At 37.2% G+C, this 25,116-nt stretch overlaps 1 long non-coding RNA gene across 1 annotated transcript; it reads right to left on the reverse strand.

Annotated features, from left to right (window-relative positions):
- Positions 1-1,442: 1,442 nt before the first annotated feature.
- On the reverse strand, positions 1,443-22,973 carry LOC121057319. The gene is made up of 4 exons (XR_005813753.1): positions 22,796-22,973; positions 7,393-7,395; positions 5,478-5,489; positions 1,443-1,453 (listed from the first exon to the last, which is right to left on the reverse strand). It is a non-coding gene; the product is annotated as an uncharacterized LOC121057319 (long non-coding RNA).
- Positions 22,974-25,116: the final 2,143 nt, after the last annotated feature.

Below are 25,116 nucleotides of genomic sequence, written 5' to 3' on the forward strand. Positions count from 1 at the left end.
TAAATAAATAAAAATCATATGTGTACATGTTTCAAAGATGTGTTAGCCAAACTGACTTCAATAGACATTATCAGAGTTATTTTTATTACCTGGAAATTAATTTTTTAAGTTATTTTTATTCTCTGATTTTTTTTTTTGTGGTTCCTTTGCACATGAGACACTTTACTGTCCAGAGATTTGAGCACAGGCCTTCCTGATGGTGCTTACCTCTGGCTTCAAGCATCCCTCTGCTCTGTATAACAAAACTGGAAGGAGGATGTATATCTCTACCATGCACTCATCCTCATCCTTGTCATGACTCAAGCAATATGGAGGAAAAGAAAGAAGAAGCAGTTCCTATTTCTGCAGTTTTTGTCTTCTACAAATTTAAAGTAAAGAACACTGGAACAGCTGAAAGTTATGAAAAGTTATGCCAGCACCATTCTTTCTTTTTCTTTTTGTCTTTTACAAGAAAGCACTAGCAAAATACTTCTTCTTTGGAGATATTGCTCATCAATCGCTATTCAAAGACTGATCAGGTGGTGAAGATACCCTTCAGCCTGCAAGAAGGATTACAGTGACAACGACTGCTTTTGGGACACAAAGTAAAATTAACTTCTAGGTTATCCCCGTCAAGGACCATTAAGTCCTGAACTATGAGGGACATTGTGAACGAGTCATATTTTAACCTCCCATGAGCACAAAAGCAGGCAGGTTCTTCTCCTCCCCCAACAAATCTGACCTTCTCTGAAATTTATGTGGAAATGAAAAAATAAAAGGCAGCTGTAGCCCTGCCAAACTCTGATGATGTGACTCATTTTAATTACTGGTATTTGGAAATTAAATGGCCTGAATTTCATTCAATAGTTTGTTTCAGGAAGAATGATTTAAGCAAGCTCCAGAGTTTAAGCATCTTTTACAGCAGGTGTGAAGCAAAGCATTCATTTTTCTTTTAACAGTGTCCTTGTAAGCATAATAACAATTAGGAAGCTAGGTCTTCACATCAGAGTCTCCTGTTTGCTGTGGCATTACCTCAGTGGGCTAATTCATCACTTTTAATTTTCTCAACAAGTTTCTTAAACACCAATTTCAGTAAATTGGCATCAAACAACATTAGAGGTGCATGATTTCTTTAAAAGCAAAACATAGAAGATACACAGACAGCTACAACATACGCACTGCTAATGTAAGATTCTTAATTAAATGAACATTTTTCCCTTTGAATGCTTTCCCCATATCAGCTTCATTAAGTCAGAATAACCACTACACCAAAACAGTAACTCTTCATTCTTCATCCAGTGTATGGAAATAAGAACTGTCTTATGAGAGGAGTGGTGGATTTTCTTGATATTGCTTTTATTTTATTTTATTTTATTTTATTTTATTTTATTTTATTTTATTTTCATAGTTTTCTTCAAACAGATAGAAAAGGAGGGAGAAATGAGCAGAGGAATATATAGTAGCAATAGTAACACTACCAAGTGATCTTTGTAGAAGTCACAATACATCTATTCATATTTCAGCTATTCTGGCTGTATTTTGCCAGAGTGACTATTTTCATACATTTACTCTGTTTTAAAAGAACACAAATCAAATTCAAAGAACAAGTGTGTATTGCTAACTCAAAGAGAGATAATGGACTGACAGACAATTTCTTGAAGAGGATTTTTCGCTGTATTTCAGTGTTTTTGATATATACACTTTTTTTTTTTTAGAAACTGAAATTAATTTTATTTCAAGAATAAGTAAATGAAGCACAGCTTGTAGATTTGGGGTCAGGAGGGTGGCTTAAAATATTAATTATTTTGTGATTTTTAAGCTTACTCAAGATCCTGGAATTTCTTTAGATATTTAAAATGTGTTTAGACTATAATCTATACTGATGTTTTTAATTATGATGTTAATGGTTTGTATTGTTTTATTACAGGGGAAAACACACCAGTTCAGACTATTAAACTTATCTTGTTGTCAGCTTTTCAAACTGTATTTTGTACATTGTCCTACAACAGTAGGGGATAACCAAGGTATTTCTACACATTTGTTTTGTAAACTGTGCTTTAAAAGTGATAGGAGAAGTGAAGTTGTTACTTTTTATAAGGAGTCTTGTTGCATATCAGACTGAAGGACAAGACTGAAGGACTGAAGTACATTTTTAGACCATTCATTAAAAAAAAAGTCTTAGAAATAAACAAACAGCAAATCAGATTTATAAATGCAACCCACAGAGAAATACTAAGAATGTCTAAATATGAGAGAGAAGTGAATGCATATGTCTGATGCATGTTTTTACTTCATGTTGGGAGTCCATTACTGGGAAAACAATGACACAGATCACAGGAATAAATAATAAATATTTTTATATGGCTTGTCTCAGTCGATCTCTCTAGGTATAGGGACTGCAAAATCAGCTCATTTCCTATATGTACACATAAGAGCAGCAAGTGAAAAATAGTCATTAAAAAAAAAAGTGAAAAACTCAAAAATGAGCTCTGTATAATAGGTAATGAAGTCATTTCAGAAAAACATCATTGTAGCAAATGGGATATATGTTCATAAACTCAGATTTTTGAAGACCACTAAGATTTATTTATTAAAGGAAAGATTTTATGGAAAATCGAACACATTTTAATGACAATACATAGTCATCTCATTATAAAGAAGGAACTTTCATCTCGGTTCCAACACAACTTAAAACTCCTTTTCTTTAAATTTTCTTCAATACTCATGAACCATATCAAATTAAATTCTAAAGGAGAGTTTATGAGACTTTCACCAGCTAAGTAGAACCAGTGTAATAACACACTACGTATACAGCTCCAGCAAACTGCAAAATCCTGAAGGATCTCCCTTGGCGATGTTCTTTATCCATATATTTAAAAAAATATTTTAAGTAACAGTGCCTGGCTCTATGTACTCCCTTCCCTGGTGTTTCATTGTAGTTGAGGAATTGGAGTTGCACTTCTGAGCTACAGCAGGTCAAGCTAGGATTGAAAATGGAGGCTAACTGTTGATCAGAAAGGTATTAACTTTTCTTTTGGGTAAGAAACATGTCTACTATTATTGTTTCATTGGGAGACCCTCCTTATGCCACAGCTATTTGAAGGCTGACACCATGGGACTACATTTAAAATGCTAATGCTATAGCTCCAACAGTTTTTGTTACAGAAAACTTCAGAAGTGAACTGCACTGTGTCAGCTCTGAGTTATGCAGCTACCCAGTAGTTCAATTCCAAAATTCTAAGAGAGTGCAGATTTACAGATGGTCTAGTTTACCAGGGTGATGAATAACTGAAAAACCAATTTCACCTGAAGAATATGCAATATATACAGATTAAGGTAAGGTGCTAACAGCTGTACTCTGAAATTAGCAAAATAAAGAGTAATTAGTATTGAATCTTCAGCAAATATGTAAAATGCCATATTAAACTGAAGTATTCTTGTCCACTAATATCAGAAAAAAGTTGGAAGAGAAGATTTTAATCAGAAAAGGTGGGGAAGGGATGGATACATCAACAACATTTGCAAAAACTTTAGTTCTGAATTTAAAATATATTTTAAAATTACCTTATTTTCCGTGAAGTAAAAACGAGGAAATGGAGCAGCAAATATGTCTTGCAACAGTTGCTAGGAGAGAGAAGTTCTCTACTTAGTAGAACTCTTAGTTGCGCTCCTATAAGTACTTTCACATTTCCATTCCTGTTTTTTTGGAACACCAATATTATACTTCTGTAGAGTAAGACTTTTTTTTTTTTTTTTTTTTTTTGGGGGGTGGGAGGGTGAGCAAATAAGCATAGAGCAATGCACCAAGGAAAGGAGGTAAATCTTTTGTGTGGTAGATCTTGCTTTGAGTTGATGGCTCGTGATCCTCAGTGAGCAACTGGTTTGCTCGCCATCGCTACTAGTACTTGGAAAAATTTTGAGTTGAGTCTATAGTTTGAGAAAAGAGTACAGAGCTAAGTATGTTGATTTTGTTTCTCTAAACATTCATTAGTGGTCTTGTGATACGCACACCTGTCCTCTAACACTGAAACTCATATCTAAAATTGAATAACCACATAATCCCCCCCAAAACAAACAAAACAAAACAAAACAAAACAAAAAAACTATAAAATAAGTATTGGTGGAGATATTTCCTCTTTGGTGACTTACAAATTAAGGTATCCCTTTAGAAATCATGCCACCATACATCCTAACATTGGAAATGTCAAAAGACTGATAAATTTAGCTCTTTTAACATTTTCTGGTGACTTTTAAAAATATTTATTTCAGTTCTTGTAATGCAAATTGTATTAGGAAGAAAAAGTAGGGAATGGGACTGGCCTCTGTTTATTGACACAGTACTGGGATGAGATATAGCCTGTCGATGTTAGTTGCATACTTATATGGCCCTTCTGATGACATGCACATGAAAAGAATGATTTTTCACATATGGTAATCACCTTGAATTATTCAAAGTGCAGCTTCATCCTTCCATATCTATCATATATTATTACTGGGCCAGATAAGTGGGTGTTAGATGGTGGGGACATATTTCAGTTCAAAGTGGGTTTTTAAAGATGAATTATAAACCCCTAAAAATAAAATAGGGGGTTATCATGGGACCTTCAACTACAGAAGCACTAGTAAGCATAATTAATACTCAGCTCAAGAATGGGCAATCTATTGCCATCCCCCACTGAGGAAGCAACATTACATGAACTAGAATGCCTCATGTAATGAAGAGAAGTAGATCTATTATTACTATAAACTCTTTCTGGTTCCATTATCTTCACCTCCAAGAGTGTATTGACTACGATAGTGATACCTAAGTGAGGAATATGATTGTGACAATCATGGTTGCCTCAAGAATTCTGAAATAAACAAATTCTGTGCCAAAGTTACAAGATGTAGTGAGATACCACTTTGCAGTTAAGGGTCAAAAAAGATGAAAACACCAGAAATTAATGAAAGGTTAACATTGAGGATGAATTGGGACAATTCTACCTGTGCTACAGCTTTGTGGAGGGATAAAATTGGGCTGGCCTTGCCACTCAAACTACAAAGACCCTGATTAGACAGGCTGAGAGCAGGTAACAGGAGAAGTACTCTTAAGATCAGTCTGAATCATAGCTCTTTGGAAAAAAAAAAAAAAAAAAAAAACTTTTTAACGATGAAGAAGTTTGTACACCAGGATTTATGAGAGGAGCATCTATTGTTTGTCAAGGGTGGAACTCTGAATGTCAAACCTACCCTGATCCTCATCCATGGATTCCTGAATGGTAGATTACACTCATACTTGACCCATCAAAACACAACTTTGAATCTTTCACACACCTTGCATTATTCTTGTATTAATGTTTACAGTTCTGTGTGTACTGTCACATATGTTACTCACAAAAGACAGAGGCCACATTTTGCTGTATTTCTAAATAAACTGAAGCCCAGCTAAACTTTACTGCCAATTGTATTTAAGTCAGCTGTAGATCTTCATTATCGTTCACACATCACAACAGACTAACTGAAATATCTATCTGAAAATGTGGGCACTTTTTATTCGAGAGACATGAAACAGGAAACATTTATTTTTAAACTTGCCTACAACTTCTCCTTCTTTTCCTCTAAACTGTCTTTAAAAATGTAGCATGGTGAGAAGGAAGAGAAAATCTTACCATCTGGAAAAAAATAGCAATACAAAAAATGTTTCCAGGTCCTTTTAAAAAAGATCCCCAATGGCCTTTTCTCACTTTTGCAATTTCCATATTACATGGAGCATGTGGTGCAGCTGTTCCCTAGTTTCATGCATTTGTCTATTTTAAGCTTCCTTCATCCTTTTTCTTTTCTTTCTCATATATACTTTCCCTTGCCACAAAACACCAGAGGATTTTTTTCTGCTGCATCGTATAAAGCTATATAGATTTCTCTGTGTGTACTGTTTTTGCTGAAATTGATAGCTGTGAGTCTTACATTTTTGAGAAGTACAACTTCTTTTTCTATATTTTTGCTGTATAGAAGGGGAAAATGGCAGGGAGAGGGGACATCTTTTATTAGAACAGTGGGAAAAAGTATATGAATTTTCAAAAATACAAATCTCCTCGATTGTAAAAAAATTGCAGAATATTTCCTTAGATCATTACAACTGCAACAACATTACATCTGCAAAATGGCAAACATGGAAGTGGAAGAATATGCAGAATGAACAAAGAATCTGAATTGTGCTTTTTATTTCTGAAGGACATAATATATAGTTATGTCATAGTGTTTGACACAAAAAAGTACCTAAAAACTTATTTATTTTTCTAGATGTCCCACTTGGTTTTAGTGAAATTTTCCCTTTTTCTAAGGATTATGCCTTGCTTTTATCCATCATGGCTGTAACAATGCTACTACTTTTTGAATATAGCCTTCAGCTTGACTGAGCTTCATTTCTTTGTTTCTTCTCTTTTTCTGCATTCAGTATCTGGGAGACGACCTGCTGGAAAGGAGTTCTGAGGAGAAGGACCTGGGGGTCCTGGTGGACGACAGGTTGACCATGAGCCAGCAGTGTGCCGTCGTGGCCAAGAGGGCCAATGGGATCCTGGCATGCATTAAAAGGAGCGTGGCCAGCAGATCAAGGGAGGTGATCCTCCCCCTCTACTCTGCCCTGGTCAGGCCTCACCTGGAGTACTGTGTACAGTTCTGGGCTCCCCGGTACAAAAAAGACAGGGATCTCCTGGAAAGAGTCCAGTGGAGGGCCACAAAGATGGTACGGGGCCTGGAGCATCTTCCCTATGAAGAAAGGCTGAGAGACCTGGGCCTGTTCAGCCTGGAGGAAAGAAGACTGAGAGGGGATCTCATCAATGTGTATAAATACCTGAGGTGTGGGAGACAGAGGGATTTGGCCAACCTCTTTTCAGTGGTTTGTGGGGACAGGACAAGGGGTAATGGCCACAAGATAGAGCACAGGAACTATTGCTGTAATAATTCCTATTTACCAAGAAATATACTGAAATCTCTGCAGTTCACTGCAAATGGCTGAATGTTCAAGAGTGATTTTGAAATGTTTAAAAGCTGCATTCAGCAGTCTTATTCACTTTGCACGTTGGAAGGAAGGGACTGGGGACAGGACCTTCTTATCTTAGACCTATTTTACCTCCTATATGTCTTAACAGTTTGATTAAAGAAAATATCCTCAAGGCTCTTATTCCACGAGTGTTTTATTATGTTAATGTGTCTTATTGAGGGCTTTAGAAACAAACAATGAAGACAGATGCATGTTCATATCTATCAACCATTTCATGTCAGAGTGTGTCTGTCTTGGGAACAGTGCTTTCCAATACCTTCATCAATGACAGATGAGGGGATTGAGTACACCCTCAGCAAGTTTGCAGATGACACCAAGCTGAGTGGTGCAGTTGATACAAAAGAAAGAAGAGATGCCATTCGAGGTACCTGGACAGGCTGGAGAAGTGGGTCTGTGTGAACCAAATGAGGTTCAGCAAGTCTAAGTGCAAGGTGCTGCATCTGGGTCATGGCAACCATCATCAGAGGGGTGGCCAGCAGGGTGAAGTAGGAGATTGTACCCCTCTGCTCTGCCCTTGTGAGGTCCCACTTGGAGTGCTGCATCCTGGTCTGGGGCCTGGAGCACAAGAATAATGTGGAGCTGTTAGAACAGGTCCAGAGGAGGGCTACAAAGATGATCAGAGGGCTGGAGCACCTCTCCTATGAAGAAAGGCTGAGAGAGATGGGATGTTCAGCCTGCAGAAGAGAAGGCTGCGGGGAGACCTCATTGTGGCCTTTCATTTCTTAAAGAGGTCTTATAAAAAGGATTGAGAGTGACTCTTTACTTGAGTAGATAATGATAGGACAAGGGTGAATGGTCTTAAGATAAATGGGATAGATTTAGACTAGACATGAGAGGAAATTCTTCACTGTGAGGGTGGTGAGGCACTGGAACAGGTTGCCCACAGAGGTTGTGGATGCCCCATCCCTAGAGGTTTTCAAGGCCAGGCTGGATGGGGCCTTAGCCAACCTGATCTAGTGGGTGGCATCCTTGCCCATGTCAGGGGGGTTGGAATCTGATGATCTTTAAGGTCCCTTCCAATATTCTGTGATACTGATTCTATGAAAATGAAACAACCCCATGAAAAGCAGCAACTACTCTTCTCAGAAGAAAACACGAGCTGTGAAATCTCAACCAGTGCAAAACTTCTGTACTGACCAGAAATTTCATCCATTTTTTCCAGTTTTATTGACAGTTACCAAGCCCCTTGAACTGCCACTTTGCAACATCTGTGTTAACATCATCAGCAAACTGAGTTTGTGCAAAGCCTGCTGGGGATACCAGACTGAGATAGGTGCTGGTCCAGGTACTCTATAGTAAGACAGTTTAGCCAAAAAAACATTTCCAGAACAATGGATGGAAATCAGAATTGTTCCATGCATTTCCTCTACCAGACAAAATGCTTTTTATCTATTTTTAAAAGCAGTTCATCTACACTGGAAAATAAGAACATTTCTCAAATTGCCATACCAAAAACATTAAAATCTTTTCCTGATGATACACACAAAGAAATTGGTCATGTTCTGTTACTGTCAGTCTGATAAAATCTGTGTGAGTAAGGCTGGAAACTGCTCAGTTGCCTCCGTAAAACAACAGGTGTCAGACCCCCAACCACCATGTCCTTCCCAGAGGCAGTATAGAAATGTAGGAAACAGAAATACATGTGAAATGAGGGAAGAGATGGCAGAATGGGAAATCAGAATAGAAGTTCCCAGTATGAAAGGAAGGTTTAGTAAGCATGGGACTAGGAAGCACATACAGCTTGGCAGGATGGAAAGAAGGGGTTTGAAAAGAATTCACCTGCTAGGGAGGAGATGGGGGCTTTAATCTGGGCATCTTAGAGTCATGTGTCCTTGGAGACACATTTTGTCCTTTAAAGACCTGACTGGACAAAGCCCCCCAAAACCTGAACTCAGTGCTGAACCTAATTTGAGCAGGAGGTTGGTCTAGAGATGTCTTAAAGCTCCTTCCAACATGAATGTTGATATGAGTCAGTGACTGCCTACACATGCAGATCTGTAGTGGTAGTACAGCAGTACCAATGGGCCTGGGCAGGCTGGACTGACTGCAGATTAATCTGTTGAGTGTGTGGTGTTATGTGCTTAACACAATGCAACACACGTGCAACACAATGTTAGACACAGTCAAAAAGGAGACTGCAGTGGCAAGGAAAATTGAGTATTTAACATATCCTGTGTGTATACAAGGCATTTGACCTATGGAAGCCACAGAATAAATAATCTCCCACTTAGAAACATGCATTTAATACCGTCTGTGATCTTAGAGAGAGATTTCTGCTCTTCACCTCCTGTCTCCCTCTGCTGCCCAAGTTCTGAGAGGTGCTGGACTGACAGACCACCCCTCTACCCACCCTGGCACGCAGCTTCGTCTTGCTGATGAGCTCATAAATATTAATACCCCATGGACTCCACTATGGACTGTTTTTCTATTATCTACTGCTTTTCCCTATTTTTTGTTGAAGTTACCAGTACCCTTTTATTTGAGGTCACGTTTTCCTTTTATTTCTTGACACATTTTTCAACTTCTGCCTACTGTTGCATTTTCCCCACCTTTTGCATTCCCTGCTCCACCAACCAATGTAATTTTTGTTTGTTTGTTTTTAGTTTCCTTGCATATTTCCCCATTCCATATTCCATATTTCTGTTATTTTGTACTAGTTCAAGTTTGTTTAGCTTTCTTTCAAGGATTTTCTCTTTCTTCCACATGTTCTCAGTAATTTTTCAGTCACATCAAAATGTCAGAGAGTCAGTTACATATAAGTGTTACAAACATAAGAAAGCTGTTTAACTTGTCACCCTTCTGAAAGCATATAGCCACCTGTGAGAACATATTGTGTAGACCATATATGGCTGCAATACTGTTCAAATTTTACCATATTGCGGGCAAGATACTGTGGGCCACAGCCTTGACTAAACAATTCATAATGAAATGTGACAGAGGAGACTGAGAACCCTGTCATCCCTGTATTCTATATTACACATTGTCATTCTGTCAAGTCAAATCTAATACAAATGAATCACATTAATCAGAAAATATGAATTTGTATTTGACAAGCTAAAGGAGCGTAACATCTTCAATTAGACTAGCTACCTAAAATTAGCTACTGACACAAGCAAGTATACATGGTCAATTTGCCTGCCTGAAACTGAAAATCAAGTAAGACATATTAGATAATAGATAGCCTCAGAGTGAATGCAAGGCTGTAACTCATGCAACGGGCAATGCTGACGTCACATGAAACTGAAATGAATTCAGGTATATATTCGGCTTGGGGTCATCTGTTGACATATGATTTATAACATATTTTAGCCTTAAATGCGTCAGGCTCTGTTCATCAATAATTCAGTTCTTTGGTTAGAAAAGATGCTAGCAGCTGAACGCCATCTTGCTGGTGTCTTAAGCCCTGCGCTGCTGTGGGATCCCAGCTATGAAAACATGATAGCAGGCCTGATAGGTCTTCTATTTTTGTCAGCTCAATGCACAGCGGAAACATACTTTCCATAGGGTTGCTAGGATGAGGTAAATGGAGGAGAGACAAGTACGAAGTATATACTGTAGATACACATGAGCAAGAACATAAAAGACTTGAGGGTAGAAGATGAGGAAGGATGATTTCTATATGCAGTCATGCTGAAGTTCAGGCTAGAAATTTGCTGAGAATCTCATAAGGTAGGGTGCTAGCTTGTGATCAGATGATTTCCGTGTGGCTGCCAAGTATTTTTTACAACCCTCTACCTTGTGAGCTGTTCCTTTTCCAAAGGAACAATACAAAACCTGTTCTTGGCACCCCTGTGCTCCATGTGTAGCAGTGATTAGACTATTCATAGCCAATTGCTGACTCAAATGTGTAAAACTGCTTCTCAAGGCAAAGTTAATTCACAACTGTGGCTCAAAGCAATTGAACACACACTAGACTCTTAGCAAAGACGATCAGCTATTTCTGACTTTCTTCACAGGGAATGAGAGCTACATTCAGAGAATAGTTTTGTTACTTTTCTTACCATTTGCCTTCCAGACCTTCAGAAACTAAAACAAAATATGAGACCAAAAATCTCTGACTAACCTTTCCAGTTTTGAACAAAAATATTCTTTCTTTCATAAAGACCAAAACTGTAATAATTATAGAAATAGTAAATATCAATTGCAAACCAAATAATCACAGAATCATAGAATCACAGAATGGTTTAGATTGGAAATGACTTTAAAGATGATCTAGTTCCAACCCCTCTGCCATGGGCAGGGACACCTCCCACTAGATCAGGTTGCCCAAAGATTCATCCAGCCTGGCCTTGAGCACTTCCAGGCATGGGGCATCCACAACTTCTCTTGACAACCCGTTCCAGTGCTTCACCACCCTCACAATGAAAAATTTCTTCCTAAAGAAGAAAAGGGTAGGTCTAAATCTACCCTCTTAGTTTAAAGCAATTCTTCCCCCTTGTCCTATTACTGTAATCCCTGATAGAGTCTCTCTCCAGCTTTCTTGTTGGCCGCCGTTGGGTACTGGAAGGCTATAACACCTCCCTAAAGCCTTCTCTTCTCCAGAATAAATAGACCCAATTTTCTCAGCCTGATAGTAATAGTCCATTAATCAGTAATAGTCTGTTAATCACAGCATTACAATCCTTCAGGCTTGTGTAGACAGAATAGTATCTGACAGACACAGAAATCTCTGTACCACAGCTAAATAAATATCTACTATCTCCCTTTTCCAGTTTTCTTACTTGTCAGGCTTCTTTTCCCTCTCTTGCACATATTTGTAGTGACTGACTTTTTCACATATTTCTCCTCTGTCTTTCCAAATCTAAATTTCTGCAAGCTGCCAAAATCACTTTGATCTTATGTGGGCTACTTCCTTTCCCAGTAACAGCTCAAACTCTTTGGCTAACCTAAACCTCAATTAGTCTGGCAGCTTAATCACTTCTAGAGAAATCCACTTCCAATAGGGAAAAATGAGCAGAATAAAGATGTATAGATTTTGAGACCTGAAGGGACCACTGTGATCATGTAGTTTGACCTGTTACATAATGCAGAATATCATCTAATGATTTTCAGGTTCTTCAAACTTGTTAAAACCTCTCACTGTAATCATGTTTTACAGTGTGAAGACTTTTTCCTCTAAATATCCTTTCTGATATGCCAACCCTTTCCATGCGTGAATAGCTACTCATTTATCAACCTCCTTTTTAAAGTGTAGATATCTGACTATGTCCCATGATTTTCCAGAATGGTCATGCTAATATATTAGGAAAAAAATTATGGCTACAGTTAGAGAGTGAATACTGTGGGAGTAAAGTGTTAGAACATTGTTTTTCTTAGTGCATTTGGTCCATGTAAAGACAAAGGAGAACAAGATAATCAAGAGATGAAAGTTCAATACATGATGAAATAGTGCATATATACTGGACAGATGAACATCACAGTTAACAAGTCTGGCTGCATCTACCATACAGCAGAAATGCAAGAATTTTGGCCACTTAACAGGATAGAAAACATAAGATGCCAGAAACAATTCATTAAGCCTCTGCCCACTCCAATATGTTGTTAAAGGTTCAGCTAGGGAGCAGAGTGTCAGACCAGTTGTATGACAGATGGGATCTTCTTGTGGACTGTATACATCCTGCAGGCTGCACCATCGTCGAAAAAAATGTTTCAGGGTTCAGGAATATGAAGGTCTTACAGTAACCAACCAAGAATTTTTCCAGACAAAAACTTCTAGGCTTATCCTAGGGCAGGAGTCTAGGATGAGATGAATGATGGCAAGGGTGTCTCTCTCCACTGACTGTCTGTAGTGAGACTGAATTATTTTGATTGTCTCTTTTATTTAAGATGAATTTCACCTCATGTTCGCAATCAGCTAATCCCAATTGTACTGCTCAAGTTAAATATCATAGGTTTGCCCTGAATAAAGAAATGGTACCATGCAGCTACACTTACTCAGATGATGCAGTAATATAATAGGAAGCTACAATCTGACTGTCAGATTCTCAGAAAGCATGATCCTTGCAACCTATTGAGAAAAATCTGGACCTTTGTCTGCTGTGTCATCTTTGAGAGCAGCAGTTCTTTATAGATAGTACTGTCAGATGTAATTCAGTTGAACAGTATACTGGCAAAATAGATAATGAAGAGACTCAGAATCAGATTTGTGATTTAAATAAAGGAAAAGAACTCTATTAACAACATCATTTATCCCTGGCAGAGATATGCAGCATCTTCAGAAAGCTCCAGAAAATGCCAGTCACAGGAAAAGTTTGACCCACTTTGGATCCCCTATTTAAATCAGTCAGTGGGATTCAGAAAAAGATGAAAATCCCACTGAAAAGTTTGTTTTAATCATGGTGAGTATATATATTTTTTCATTTACTTGACTGATAAAAAAAGATTAATTTTATACATAAAAAAGGAGTGTCATCATTTTCCACTTCAGTATCTTTACAGTCTTTAACTAGATACCCCCAGTAATATTTCATGTTTGTCTGTTTTGCTTATGTTTTTTAACAAGTTAATTGAAAAGAGAAACAAGCTTAAACAGGTTATGATTCTTTTAGACTTTATCTTTTGTATTTTCTTCTCTCTGTACCTCTCATATATATATATATATATATATATATATATATAAATAGTATTACTATTATGAACTTTGTTTCTAGCACTTTCTTGGCAAACTGCTACTCTTTTGGTTTCACTGAAGTTATGAAAAACCTTATGTGGAAGTGCAGAAGGAGGTGCCAGAAAGTTAACACAATTTATGTGAATTAATTGCAAATGACACCATTTACTTGTAAGTTATAATAGCCCACTTGAAGAGCAGACTGTTCAGGAGTTCACTGTTCTTTTCTAGCACAAAAAAACAGTTCTGGCCAAAACTCTTGGACATGATCCAGAATCTTAACTACCTGCATTATTAGCAACTGAAAGGAATTGATCTCTCTCTGTCTCTCTCTAATATTAATTTCTAACTTGTATCTTTCTTTGCCAGTGGATGATGCCAGAGAATACACGTTTTTAATTCAAGATCTCTTCATTTAAGTAGCAGGATAACTTTGTCATGCCTCTTTTCTAACTGACTGGTTATATATAAACAGTTACAAATACAATTATATGCTGTTTGCATCTGTCAAATGATTGTACCTAATGACATTTAAGTACTTTTCTGAAAATGGGATATGTGATAATTTAAACAGGACACTTTACTAGTTCTCTTGAACTCTTCACATACTCGTTTTATACTTTATTAAAATATAATTTAATTAAAATATTTTTATTTTGTATCACTTTATTAAAATAAAATTATTTTTATTTAATAATGACATAACCATTTTCATAATGTAACATCTCAACATCTAGTTTTGATTTTCAAATTTCTTAGATTGCTAATTCAATTAAAATTATATTAAGAAAAAGAACAATTTACATGAATCAAAGCCAAATGACTTTTGGGGCTTAGTTGTTTGACATTTATTATTCATAGAAGGAGATGATACTGTATACAAAATAATCCATGCTACTATTAGCATGGATCATTAAAATATGCATTAATCACAAGCTTTACAAGCTTCACTTACTTCAACAATTAAATTTCCTCACACTAAAGTCAAAATAGCATCATCACAACACTGAAAAAGGTGGTGGTGTAAAGGTATTATTATTATTATTATTATTTTTCAGATAATCTTCTCCATGTTAGGAATGTCAAAGATGTTTGTGAAGTGGCAAATGATGAGAAAATCAAAAAGGCCTTTGCAATATGGATCTTCAGATTTTCAGTATTCTTGGATTCATCCATTTCTAACACTTCACAGAAACTGCCAATAATAATAAGGAATGACAATGAAATGTCTACTTCAAATACCTAAAATGAACATTAAAAAGAATTAGAAAATATTAATTTGAGGATAAAACTTGTCAATGGTGTCATTTCACTTAGTTGTTACAGCTATTATAAGGATGTGGTAATGGGTCTATTCAATATCACACTAAACAATAAAAACCTCTGCAGAATTTCATCCTGTTACGTTAAAAAATCTCAACTGTGCATGGTGTGGAGGATCAATTACCTCTGCTGAAATCAGCAAGAATGGAAGGCATGAGTTCCCACCAAACAAAGCCTCTAAGTCTATACTTTGGTTGTTTATGAAGATAAATTTTATGAATGGTCAGGCCTGTGCTATTCCAGTCAACTCCCTATGATTTTCAGGTTGTGTTTTAGAAACATCCCACTCCTGGAGATAGCATAGAAGGATTGCTCTTCTAGGGATTGTCTAAGCTTCAGTCCACTAGGCTTATGCTGTAATAAAAACTGAATTTACCGCTGTATGAAGAGAGTTGTTAACATTCAAATTTTGTCTTCATGAGTGGCTGTTTATAACCTTGAAAATTAACACAACAGAGAGGAACCAATTAGAAGTTAAATGAACATTCCTATAAAAACTGGTAATGACTGTTCTGATCAAGAAAACAAACAAACAACAACAAAAAAACCAATATCAACCCCCTTTACCTCCCATCACTTCCACTGCCTTTATGACAATTATGGTTTTGAGAAAAAAATAAATACAAGTAAAATTTAGTTCACTTGACTGGTTTTATCAGGCACAGAGGAAAAAGGAAGTTTATAGGCTTATTTCTGGATATGAGAATGTTTGAATATTTTAAAGTACTGCTTCAATGACTAGCTTCTTTAGATTCTGAGTGCATGGTACTTTGCTAACATCTCATCTGAATGAGACAAAACAGGTATAAAATGTCTTAAATGGAGATATTTGAGTGAGTCAAGATAATCTTACATCTACAGAATGCTTTAATCATGATAAATGAAACATCTTTAAGTGTATTGAAACACTATGCTTTCCTTTTTGCTTTTTCTTCTGTAAATTTATCCCCTGTGGATCTCAAATTCCAGGGTTCAAGAAAAAAATTTAGTAACTTTTGGAGAAGAGAACTCAATATATTCCTTCCCCAGAACTTTCAGGCAGAAGAGATGATTCTTAATCAGGTATTGTCTCTGGTTTTAACCACAAAGTTCAAAAAGATAAGCCTCAGTATGTTCAAGGCTCTCCACTGCCCCCCTGCCCTCAAATAAGACATTAAGAATTGAGATCTTAAATGACCTTCTTCCTTCCACTCAGGTACTGTGTCCTAGGCTTTCATGGCTGTTTTGGATATCCTTACCTAACGAGGGAAACAGCTAGGAAAAGTGCTCTGTAGCACTCCTGGTCAGCAGCAGTTCCTGTTCTTCCCTGACTGCTGTAATTCTGTTCATATTCTTTTTTACTCCTACCAAAGTAAGTAGGATATATTCTTCAGTTCCTTCAATTCAAAGGGATTTTCATTATAACTGTATGACCTGTACTTACCTCAGGATCTGTAGTTCTCACACCAGTTCTGGAATCCATTGTCAATGACCTCACAGACTAAATAAAGAAAAACAAAGACTGAAAAATCAAAAAGCAGAACAGCAACAACCATCAGCATCAAAACAAACTGTAAGACAAAAGGGAATTGCAAGCCTCTGGAGCACACAGAAAGCTTAATGTCTGATACTGAACCAAAAATCAATGAAACTCAGTCAGTATTTCAAAAAAGATGATACAGGTTTCACCTGTGTAAGACTTAAAGTCATTATGTGACTTTTATGATGTGACTATTGGCTTTATCTTCATTACTGCTGTAACTCTGATTACATATAGCACGTAAAACCAGTAAGTATTCTGATGCCTACCTCTGTTCCACAAGCTTCTCTCCTCTATACTACTACCCACCATTCATATAATTGTAAAAAGTTTAAACCTTCTTAGCCCCCATTCCTTGAGTGTAGAGGTCCAGTTGAGACCTGTTTGTTGATGATTGCAGCTTTGCTCTCAGCCTTTACACTTTGGCAATAAACTTTGTTGTGCAATTTTTTCCTTTTTCAGGAACCATTTGTATCTATTTAACTAGGCTTTCAACAGGGTAAGGGTCGAAGGGACAAAGCTAAAAGCGGGAATAATACTCTGTCCAAAGTCACAGGAAACCTGGAACACTGCATGCTGATGTAAGATTACAAAGTGAGCTTCACAGACTGGATGCATCTAAGCCACTGATAATGCAGAAAAGATACTGGGCCTGTTTGCTGAATAAACATCACATGGAAGTCATCGAAAACCCTGATACTGCTTATGCAAACATATTTATTTTGTTCATTTTGCCCAGGGATTTTCCACAATAGGTTTGGAACAGATTCATTTAATGAGCTTATGATTGTAAGGGACTAATGAATCATAACATGTTTCATTTTCTCAGTCTGTGTACTTAGATAATAGGCAAAATATCACAGAATAGCTTTTAGCTTCTCTTAGAATATAACATTTAATTCACAGGAGAACAAATAATGGAGGAAAGGTGTAGGTAACAAGTATCAACTTATTTTTCCAATTGATAATTTGTCTATCTCAGTATTGGGACTTCTCTCACCCCTTCACCCTCAGAAAACCTTTATATTCTCTGGTTTAGCTTCAGCTTTCTTTTGCTACCTTTTGAAACAGAGAATTCCTGAATATTGATTTTCCACAGAATACCAGTTCTGTCTGCAGCTGGCCTACTGCTTGATCGAACTGTGGTTTCACTCACCTTTAAAACTCCTAATATAACTTTGCTTGTTTCTCACGGTATCTCAGCCATAGCAGTAGCAAGCAAACAACGCAGCTTTTGATTTTCTCTGCTTTGACAGAATTCTTGCAAAATGCAGAATTGCTGAAGCTCAGATCCTGCTTTCTTTTTGATAAAAGCACTAAGTCAGTGATCTTCCCTAATGGCAAGACTTATACAAAAACTTCTATGATTTTTAATATTAAGCAACATTATTTATCTGCATATTAATGGAAATTTTACTGGCATCTTTTCTCTTCCTTCACTCCAATGGCTACAAATGCCCTATACAAATAGTTTTGAAGTGGGTAGAATTTATTCAGTCTTGCAGGAACAAAGCAATGAAGTTAAGCCACCTGGTTAATACATACCCTTTCTTCTGACTACAATACAAGGTTTATTTTAGAAAATATAATAATATACATAAAAGCCCATCTCTCTTTACTCAGACTTCTCATCATACTAGCCTTAGGAAACTATTCTCACTGATCACTGAGAAATCTGGCACAGAAGCATGTTGATCTGGGCGAAGACAAAATGGGAGAGGAAATGACAAAACATTAATGGTAAAAAACAAACAAACAAACAAACGAAATGGTATTGGTGTGGGAAGAAAACATGCATTTATGAGACTTTGGCATTACCTCTCTGTGTGGGTAGGTTTTGCGCCAGTAATTTTGAAAGCTTAAACATATAGTTTTTTACATATTAAATTTTAGATGTTTTTAATGCTTGGTAAAGGCTTTGGACCTACTGATGGAAATAGATAAAGCAGATGTAAAGTAGCTTACAGAAAAAGGGCAGAAAGAAAGGCTTAAAGAAAAAGCTTAAAGAAAAAGCTTAAAGAAAAAGGGCAATGGCTGTCTGGAGATGTATAAAACAAGTGCTGTATAAAGAATCCCTGTGAAGTACAATAAAAAGGCTGCTCTGCTATTTCTATCCAATTCTGCAACTCTGTGTGAAAATTTCAAGAAAAGATTTTTAAGAAAAGAATGGAGTTTCTTTTTCATACAAAGCTTATTCTGACATGCAATCTTAGCTGCTGAAACATTACTGGAACATTTTAATATCTACTTCCCTTTGTTGGTCATTCTCCTCAGTATATGGCACACGCTCACTTAGTCCCTTTATTTTAAATAGGATGATACAAACTCTCACCTCTTCTTCCTCTGCTGGAAGAAGTTTGGTTCAGAGGAGGCAATATATGCTCAGTCACCTTCTCAGAGGAAGTTACACAATGAAACTGAAGACAAGCTTTTTCAGCTACAACTTACCCACCATTTTTGTTTCACATTTTACTGAAAACTACATTTCAATGTTCAGCTTTCATTTTCAAAGAGTAAAAGGATATTTACAATCTATGTATGATTTTCCATCATGTTTCTAAAATATTTTTTAAAACCTCCCCTTCAGAAGTCACTAGATTTTTACTTACATTTTACTTCCCCTCAGCAAAACTAGGGTTGGTTCTGGCAATAAAATATATACACTATTGAGAATATGAAAACTTTAGTGTTCTGACACGGCAATGTAAAGACTAGATCCTCATTTGGTTGTAAACTGATGTACTTCTACTGAAATCAATGAAACTATTCTAGCTTGCTGTTAATCCTAAAGAGTTTTCAACTGAAATTGATTAGAAAGAAATTAGATTACATATAAGTAGGAAAAAATAATGTGGTGTTATTCCTTTCAAGTAAACAGAACTACTGCTCCTTAAAATGGAAGGGAATCTACTTTCATACCCTATCACAGCAGACAGAGACAAATTTTAAGGTCTTTAATAACAACAGATGGTACCTGATACAACACAGTACCTGATATAATCAGTTATCATGAGAATGGTATGACCCTAGCAAAATGCACCTTATATGTAAGTAACAGAAGGGACAGGTGACTCTTGCAGGACATTTCTGACTGCAGGAATAGTTTATCAGTGTACATACAACCTATTGAAAATTAAGAATATGCAGCCTCTCCCAGTTGTGAAGTGCTACCACAAAGGTGAATTTCATACAAACATTATATTATAAGCATAATAAAGTGAAATCATAGATTTTTCTATAAATCTTATACTCCTTGTTCTTTCATTTCCTTGTACTACATGATCAATGACTACATATCCTGGATAATTCAAGAAAGCTAAGTGCCTCTACATTTTTCACACTGAGAAGGGCTTTTGGAATATGCTTATCTTGCAATAAGGTATAACAGCTAAGAGAAAGAATTGTTCTTAATTAGAAATTGGAAGCTGATGTTGCATACATCAGAAATATCTACAGAATCAATAAAAATATAAAAAGATTAATAAGGCAGCTGAGGATGGCCCCACATGGCAGGGGTGTTGTAACTAGACGATCTTTAAGGTCCCTTCCAACTGAAGTCATTCTATGATTCTGTGATTTAAGAATAATGATTCATTCATTCATTAACCCCATGATTAAGGGTTTTTACAGTGTCAATGTCTTATATTGACTCCATCTACTAGTTATCACATACCTGCCCAATTCAGTAAGCTACTGAAAAAAAAAAAAAAAGTCTCTCTCCCATATAATTGCTTGCCAGTTTTTGCAAATTCCTTGTGGACAAGCAGTAAGTATTCTTTTTCTCATCTGTAGTTGTGTAAAATAGGTTACAAACTATTATATAAACATATGGCAGCTGAGAAATACCACATTCTCTGGTCAGGAGGAGAGTTTGTTTATGGTAATCAAAATTAGAGTATTATTATTATTATTTTCATTAAAATCACGTAAGAATGCATTTGCCACTGACTAACTACTATGTTTATTTAGTCTGCCTAGAAGAAAAGAGTCTTTCAAAGTTATTTTTATGTAACAAACATCCCCAGCATGACCAGGCAAAAGACCTGAGACATCAGTTTCATGCTCTAATGAAATCAGCTGTTAGGACTAAATAAAGTCCATAGATGTAAATTTGTCTTTAAAAGTGGTGAGTGGAACAAAGAAATCACTGGGAAGACAAACCAGACCAAGAGAGAGCTGTATGATATGTTAATATGTTCTCTATAATTTTATTTCTTCCCAGACATAACAACTTATTTCTCATGCTTATATTTTGATAAAATACACTGTTATTTGTGTTACTTTCTTCTCTCCCTGGTTTTAACAATGATTTCAGAATAGCTAGCAAATCTGAAGCATCCTGTTCTGCAAGTTGAATTTGCAAAACATACAGAATAAGTTGGGTGGGGGGAGGATTTTAAACATTTCAAGATTTTCCACCACTAGGCACTGAAGTCTTATTAACTTTTGGTAAGACATGAGCACCCAAAAAGAAAAAAATCAGCCCTCTTTTTCACATTCCCCAAAAGAGAATGTGAAATTTAATGTGAATGTGAAATTTACCTCCTCCCTTAAGAAGCAGGCAAACCTTAAGGCAGGATTTGAACAAGATAGAAAGGACAATATCTAGGACAACAAGAAGTGGTTTCTGGGGAACGTGTTGGATATTTGGGTGAGAAGACCTGTCACAGAGAATCCTAGGACAGGACCTTTTCTGCCTCTCTCAATGCTACTTATCTCCGGATTTCACCGCAGTATTAAGTGAAATGTAATTCTTTACAGTGAAGCCAGGCAGCTTCCTTTGCAAAATGCTCTTAAATGGCAAAGATTTCCTTGTCCATTTACTTTTGTCAACCACTTTGCCTTCCATCCTAGGATGCTAGGTATGTTTCTTTGGAAAAAGACAACTGTTTTATTTAATCAGAAATGTTCCATTCTTGTAGTTCCAAAACATCATAAAATTTTTATCTTTGAATAGGATCACTACCAAAAGGAATACTGTTCACACTGATCATTGCATATCTTCAAAATTTACTGCACTTATCTCAGAAACATCCAACAAACAGTGTTAGGTTTCACACTGTTGTCGGTAGATGATACTGTGAAGGTCTTGGTGATATCAGCTTTGCTCTCCCGGGGAACTGTTGCACATTTGTTTTTCTCTTGAGGCTCTTGGCTGTAGTACAAGTGCTATGTGACTGGGCAACAAGCATTTCAGCATATGTGGTATCAGTGGCTTGGCAGGCCACCATACTGCCTGACTCTGTGTCTGCAAATGGTGATACTTTTGTCCCAGCCTTTGTAAACACAGAAGCAAAACCAACCAAACAAACAAACAAAAAATCCACCCTCATACTGCAGAAATATATAAGAAACTATAAATGTAGGTTCATGTCACTGAGAAAAATTTTATGCAGTGGAAGAAGAAGCAGTGCTCTTCTGTGACTGCTTCTTTCCTCTAACAATTTTATTTTTTCCTAAACAAAACCAAAAAGCAATAGAGAATGCAAAGACATTGTCTGCTTCTACCTGCATCCATGCTTTTTCTGCTGAAACTGTTCCTGAACAGTTTGCCTGGGCACATAAAATTGATCGTCTTCTGAAGAGCTGTCTTCTACTGATGAATCCTCACTTTTAGGAATCCAGTTTCCTCTCTGTACTCCTGCCCACAGGTTCTCTTTGTAACACTTTCAAGATCATTCTCTAAACTCAGTGGTTTTAATTGTTAAGATGTAGCTTCAACTTTCCCTTCCCTGAAGGAATTTTGTTTCTCATCTACTTCATACTGGGATCCTCTACAACTGCTCTCATGTAACAGCTGTGTGAGGGATGGATCAGCAACACTACAGAAAGTAGGAAGAGAATCACGCTGTATCTACATTAGCAAGTGCTGCAGTGCAGTGCACTGGGAACAAATGTGTAGAATAAAACAGCTGGTGCTGAGGATTCAACATCCATGTAGCATGTATTTCAGGGGTTTTACATTGGGCTAATCAGTCTGGTCTTTAGGACTAATCCCATTAGCAGTTGGAGAGCATCAGATATGTTTCTAGAGAGCATCTTTCATTTTGGCTTCCCCCCAGATGTATCAAGTTTACACAATCCACAACCACTCTACAATGCAAACAAAAACAGAGCCTGTGGAGATATTGAAGAGATGCACTTTGGAAATACCTTTCTCACCTAAACTAAAACACTGACTGGACTGCTGCATGAGACTGTTCACCCTCAGCAAATTTGCAGATGACACCAAGCTGAGTGGTGCGGTTGATATAATAGAAGGAAGGGATGCTATCCAAAGGGACCTGGAGAGGCTGGAGAAGTGGGCCCACCTGAACCTAATAACTCTAAGCGCAAGGTGCCGCCACCTGGGTCAGGGCAATCCCAGACATGCGGACAGGCTGGGAGAAGAACTCATTGAGAGCAGCCCTCGCAGAGAAGGTCTTGGGGGTTCTTGTGGACAAAAAGCTCGACGTGAGCCAGCAGTGTGCGCTTGTGGCCCAGAAGGCCAACTGCATCCTGGGCTGCATCAACAGAGGAGTGGCCAGCAGGTCAAGGGAGGTGATTGTCCCCCTCTATTTTGCCCTTGTGAGGCCCCTCTTGGAGTGCTGCGTGTTGGTCTGGGGCCGCCAGCACAAGAAAGATATGGGGCTGTTAGAGTGGGTCCAAAGGAGGGCTACAAAGATGATCAAGGGGCTGGAGCACCTCTCCTATGGGAAAAGGTTGAGAGAGAGAGGGATGTTCAGCCTGGAGAAAAGAAGGCTCTGGGGGACCTCACTGCAACCTTTCAGTACTTGAAGGGGGCTAATAAAAAAGATGGAGAGCAACCCTTTGCTCAATCAGATAATGACAGGACAAGGGGGAATGATTTTAAAATAAAAGAGGGGAGATTTGAATTAGAGGCTAGGTGGAAATTCTTCACTCAGAAGGTGGTAAGGCACTGGCACAGGTTGCCCATGAAAGCTGTGGATGCCCCATCCCTGGAGGTGTTCAAGGTCAGGTTGGATGGGGCCCTGGGCAGCCTGATCTAGTGGGTGTCCTCCCTGCCTATGGCAGGGGGGTTGGAACTATATGATCTTTGTGGTCCCTTCTAACACAAGCCATTCTATGGTTCTGTAATTCTATAATTAAGCTCCTTCCTTAAACTTTTCTTCACACCTTCCTCCACCCCCCCTTTTTTTCTTCCCTTCTTCCCTTCAGTTTTGGGTGGAAAGCAAGCTTTTTAAGATAAAGCAATGTGTTTCTGTGAACAATAGCACCTGTGATGGTGAAAGGAACAGCTGTGATAATATTATTTTCAGTTTTGTTATATTTGTCTCCTCTTGATTTTCTGCTTAATATTTGCAGAAGCATACAGTACTGCTCTATCTTGGAGAACTATTTTTTCATTATTTTTTTTTCTAAATACCATGCTGTTAGGAAAAAAAGACTAGAAGGAAACAGCTAAACCATTGTAAAATAATTTACATACAGGAAGAAAATACATTTTAAATACCATCCTTAAATATGATACTTATTATGCCTATATTCTATTTTTTAAATATTTCTGTGTTAAGAATGGATTGTTCATTGTTAACACAGAATTAACTTTTTTTTTTCAAATATACTTGATCAATAAATTTAAGTAAACTGGTAGAGCTGAGTTAAAAAGAGAGGACAATAGTGAACCAATAGTTTAGAAACTAAGTGGAAACTAAATAGTTCTAGAAATTAAGTATGTAGATTAATATGCAGACAAAACAAGGAATTTTAAGAGAAAGACTGGGGACATGTAGGAAAACATTCCCTTTAAAAACTGACTGATCTGTAGCCTCAAAGACAGAGATGGCTCCTGTAAGAGGTTTGCCAATCTTACTGAAAATACTGCTCCTGCTTTTCATCTCACCTGTACTTAACCATTCAGAAACCCGTTAGCAAGAATGCCACAAGAAAACCCCAGGACACACTACACCTATAGTCACAAATTTTACTCTCAAGATTCTGTAAAAAATTCTGAACAAACCAATCAATTAAAAGGGAAGTTGATGGCTTTTTTTTTTTCCCTCATAAATTCCACTGTCTTTATCACAATGATGCAAAACTTTCAGCTTTTTGATAATGCCATTAATTTGAAAACAACTTTGTGAAAAAAAGTTCAAAACTAAACCAAAACAACTTGCACGGACCAACTCTACTAGCTCATCGTTAAACAGATAGGCTTTATAATGCCAATAAAGAATCTGCTGCAGAAGACTGAAAAGGCAGAAGCACTTTGCGTAAGGAAGACTAACATGCTTCATAAATCTGGTTGCAAACATGTCAGCTGCCTGCTGCTGCCTGCTCCTTCTTTGAGAGATTATTGCCCTCAGTAGATCAGCTATTTATCCAAGCCCTCCTTCCACCATTTTAGTCAAACTGAGCTGAAGCAGTAAGGATTTTTATTTTATGAAGGAAATAAAACATCATGAGGCTATAGTGCAGTAAAATACTTTGTCCTGGGTATCAAATTTGCAGCCCCCAGCCTCTTACAATTCTCCCCCCAAATGCATAGACATTCAGTTCAATGCCTCCTTTGGATCATAATATTTTTGTGAATTTATGGATAACCTCTAGACCGATATGAAGCCAGCAGCTTCATAATTCAGATTTGATAATTCCCTTATGACTTTTCTTCTCTCCTTTACTTTT

This window comes from Cygnus olor, chromosome 1 (genome assembly GCF_009769625.2).
Source record: "Cygnus olor isolate bCygOlo1 chromosome 1, bCygOlo1.pri.v2, whole genome shotgun sequence".
Lineage (NCBI taxonomy): Eukaryota > Metazoa > Chordata > Aves > Anseriformes > Anatidae > Cygnus > Cygnus olor.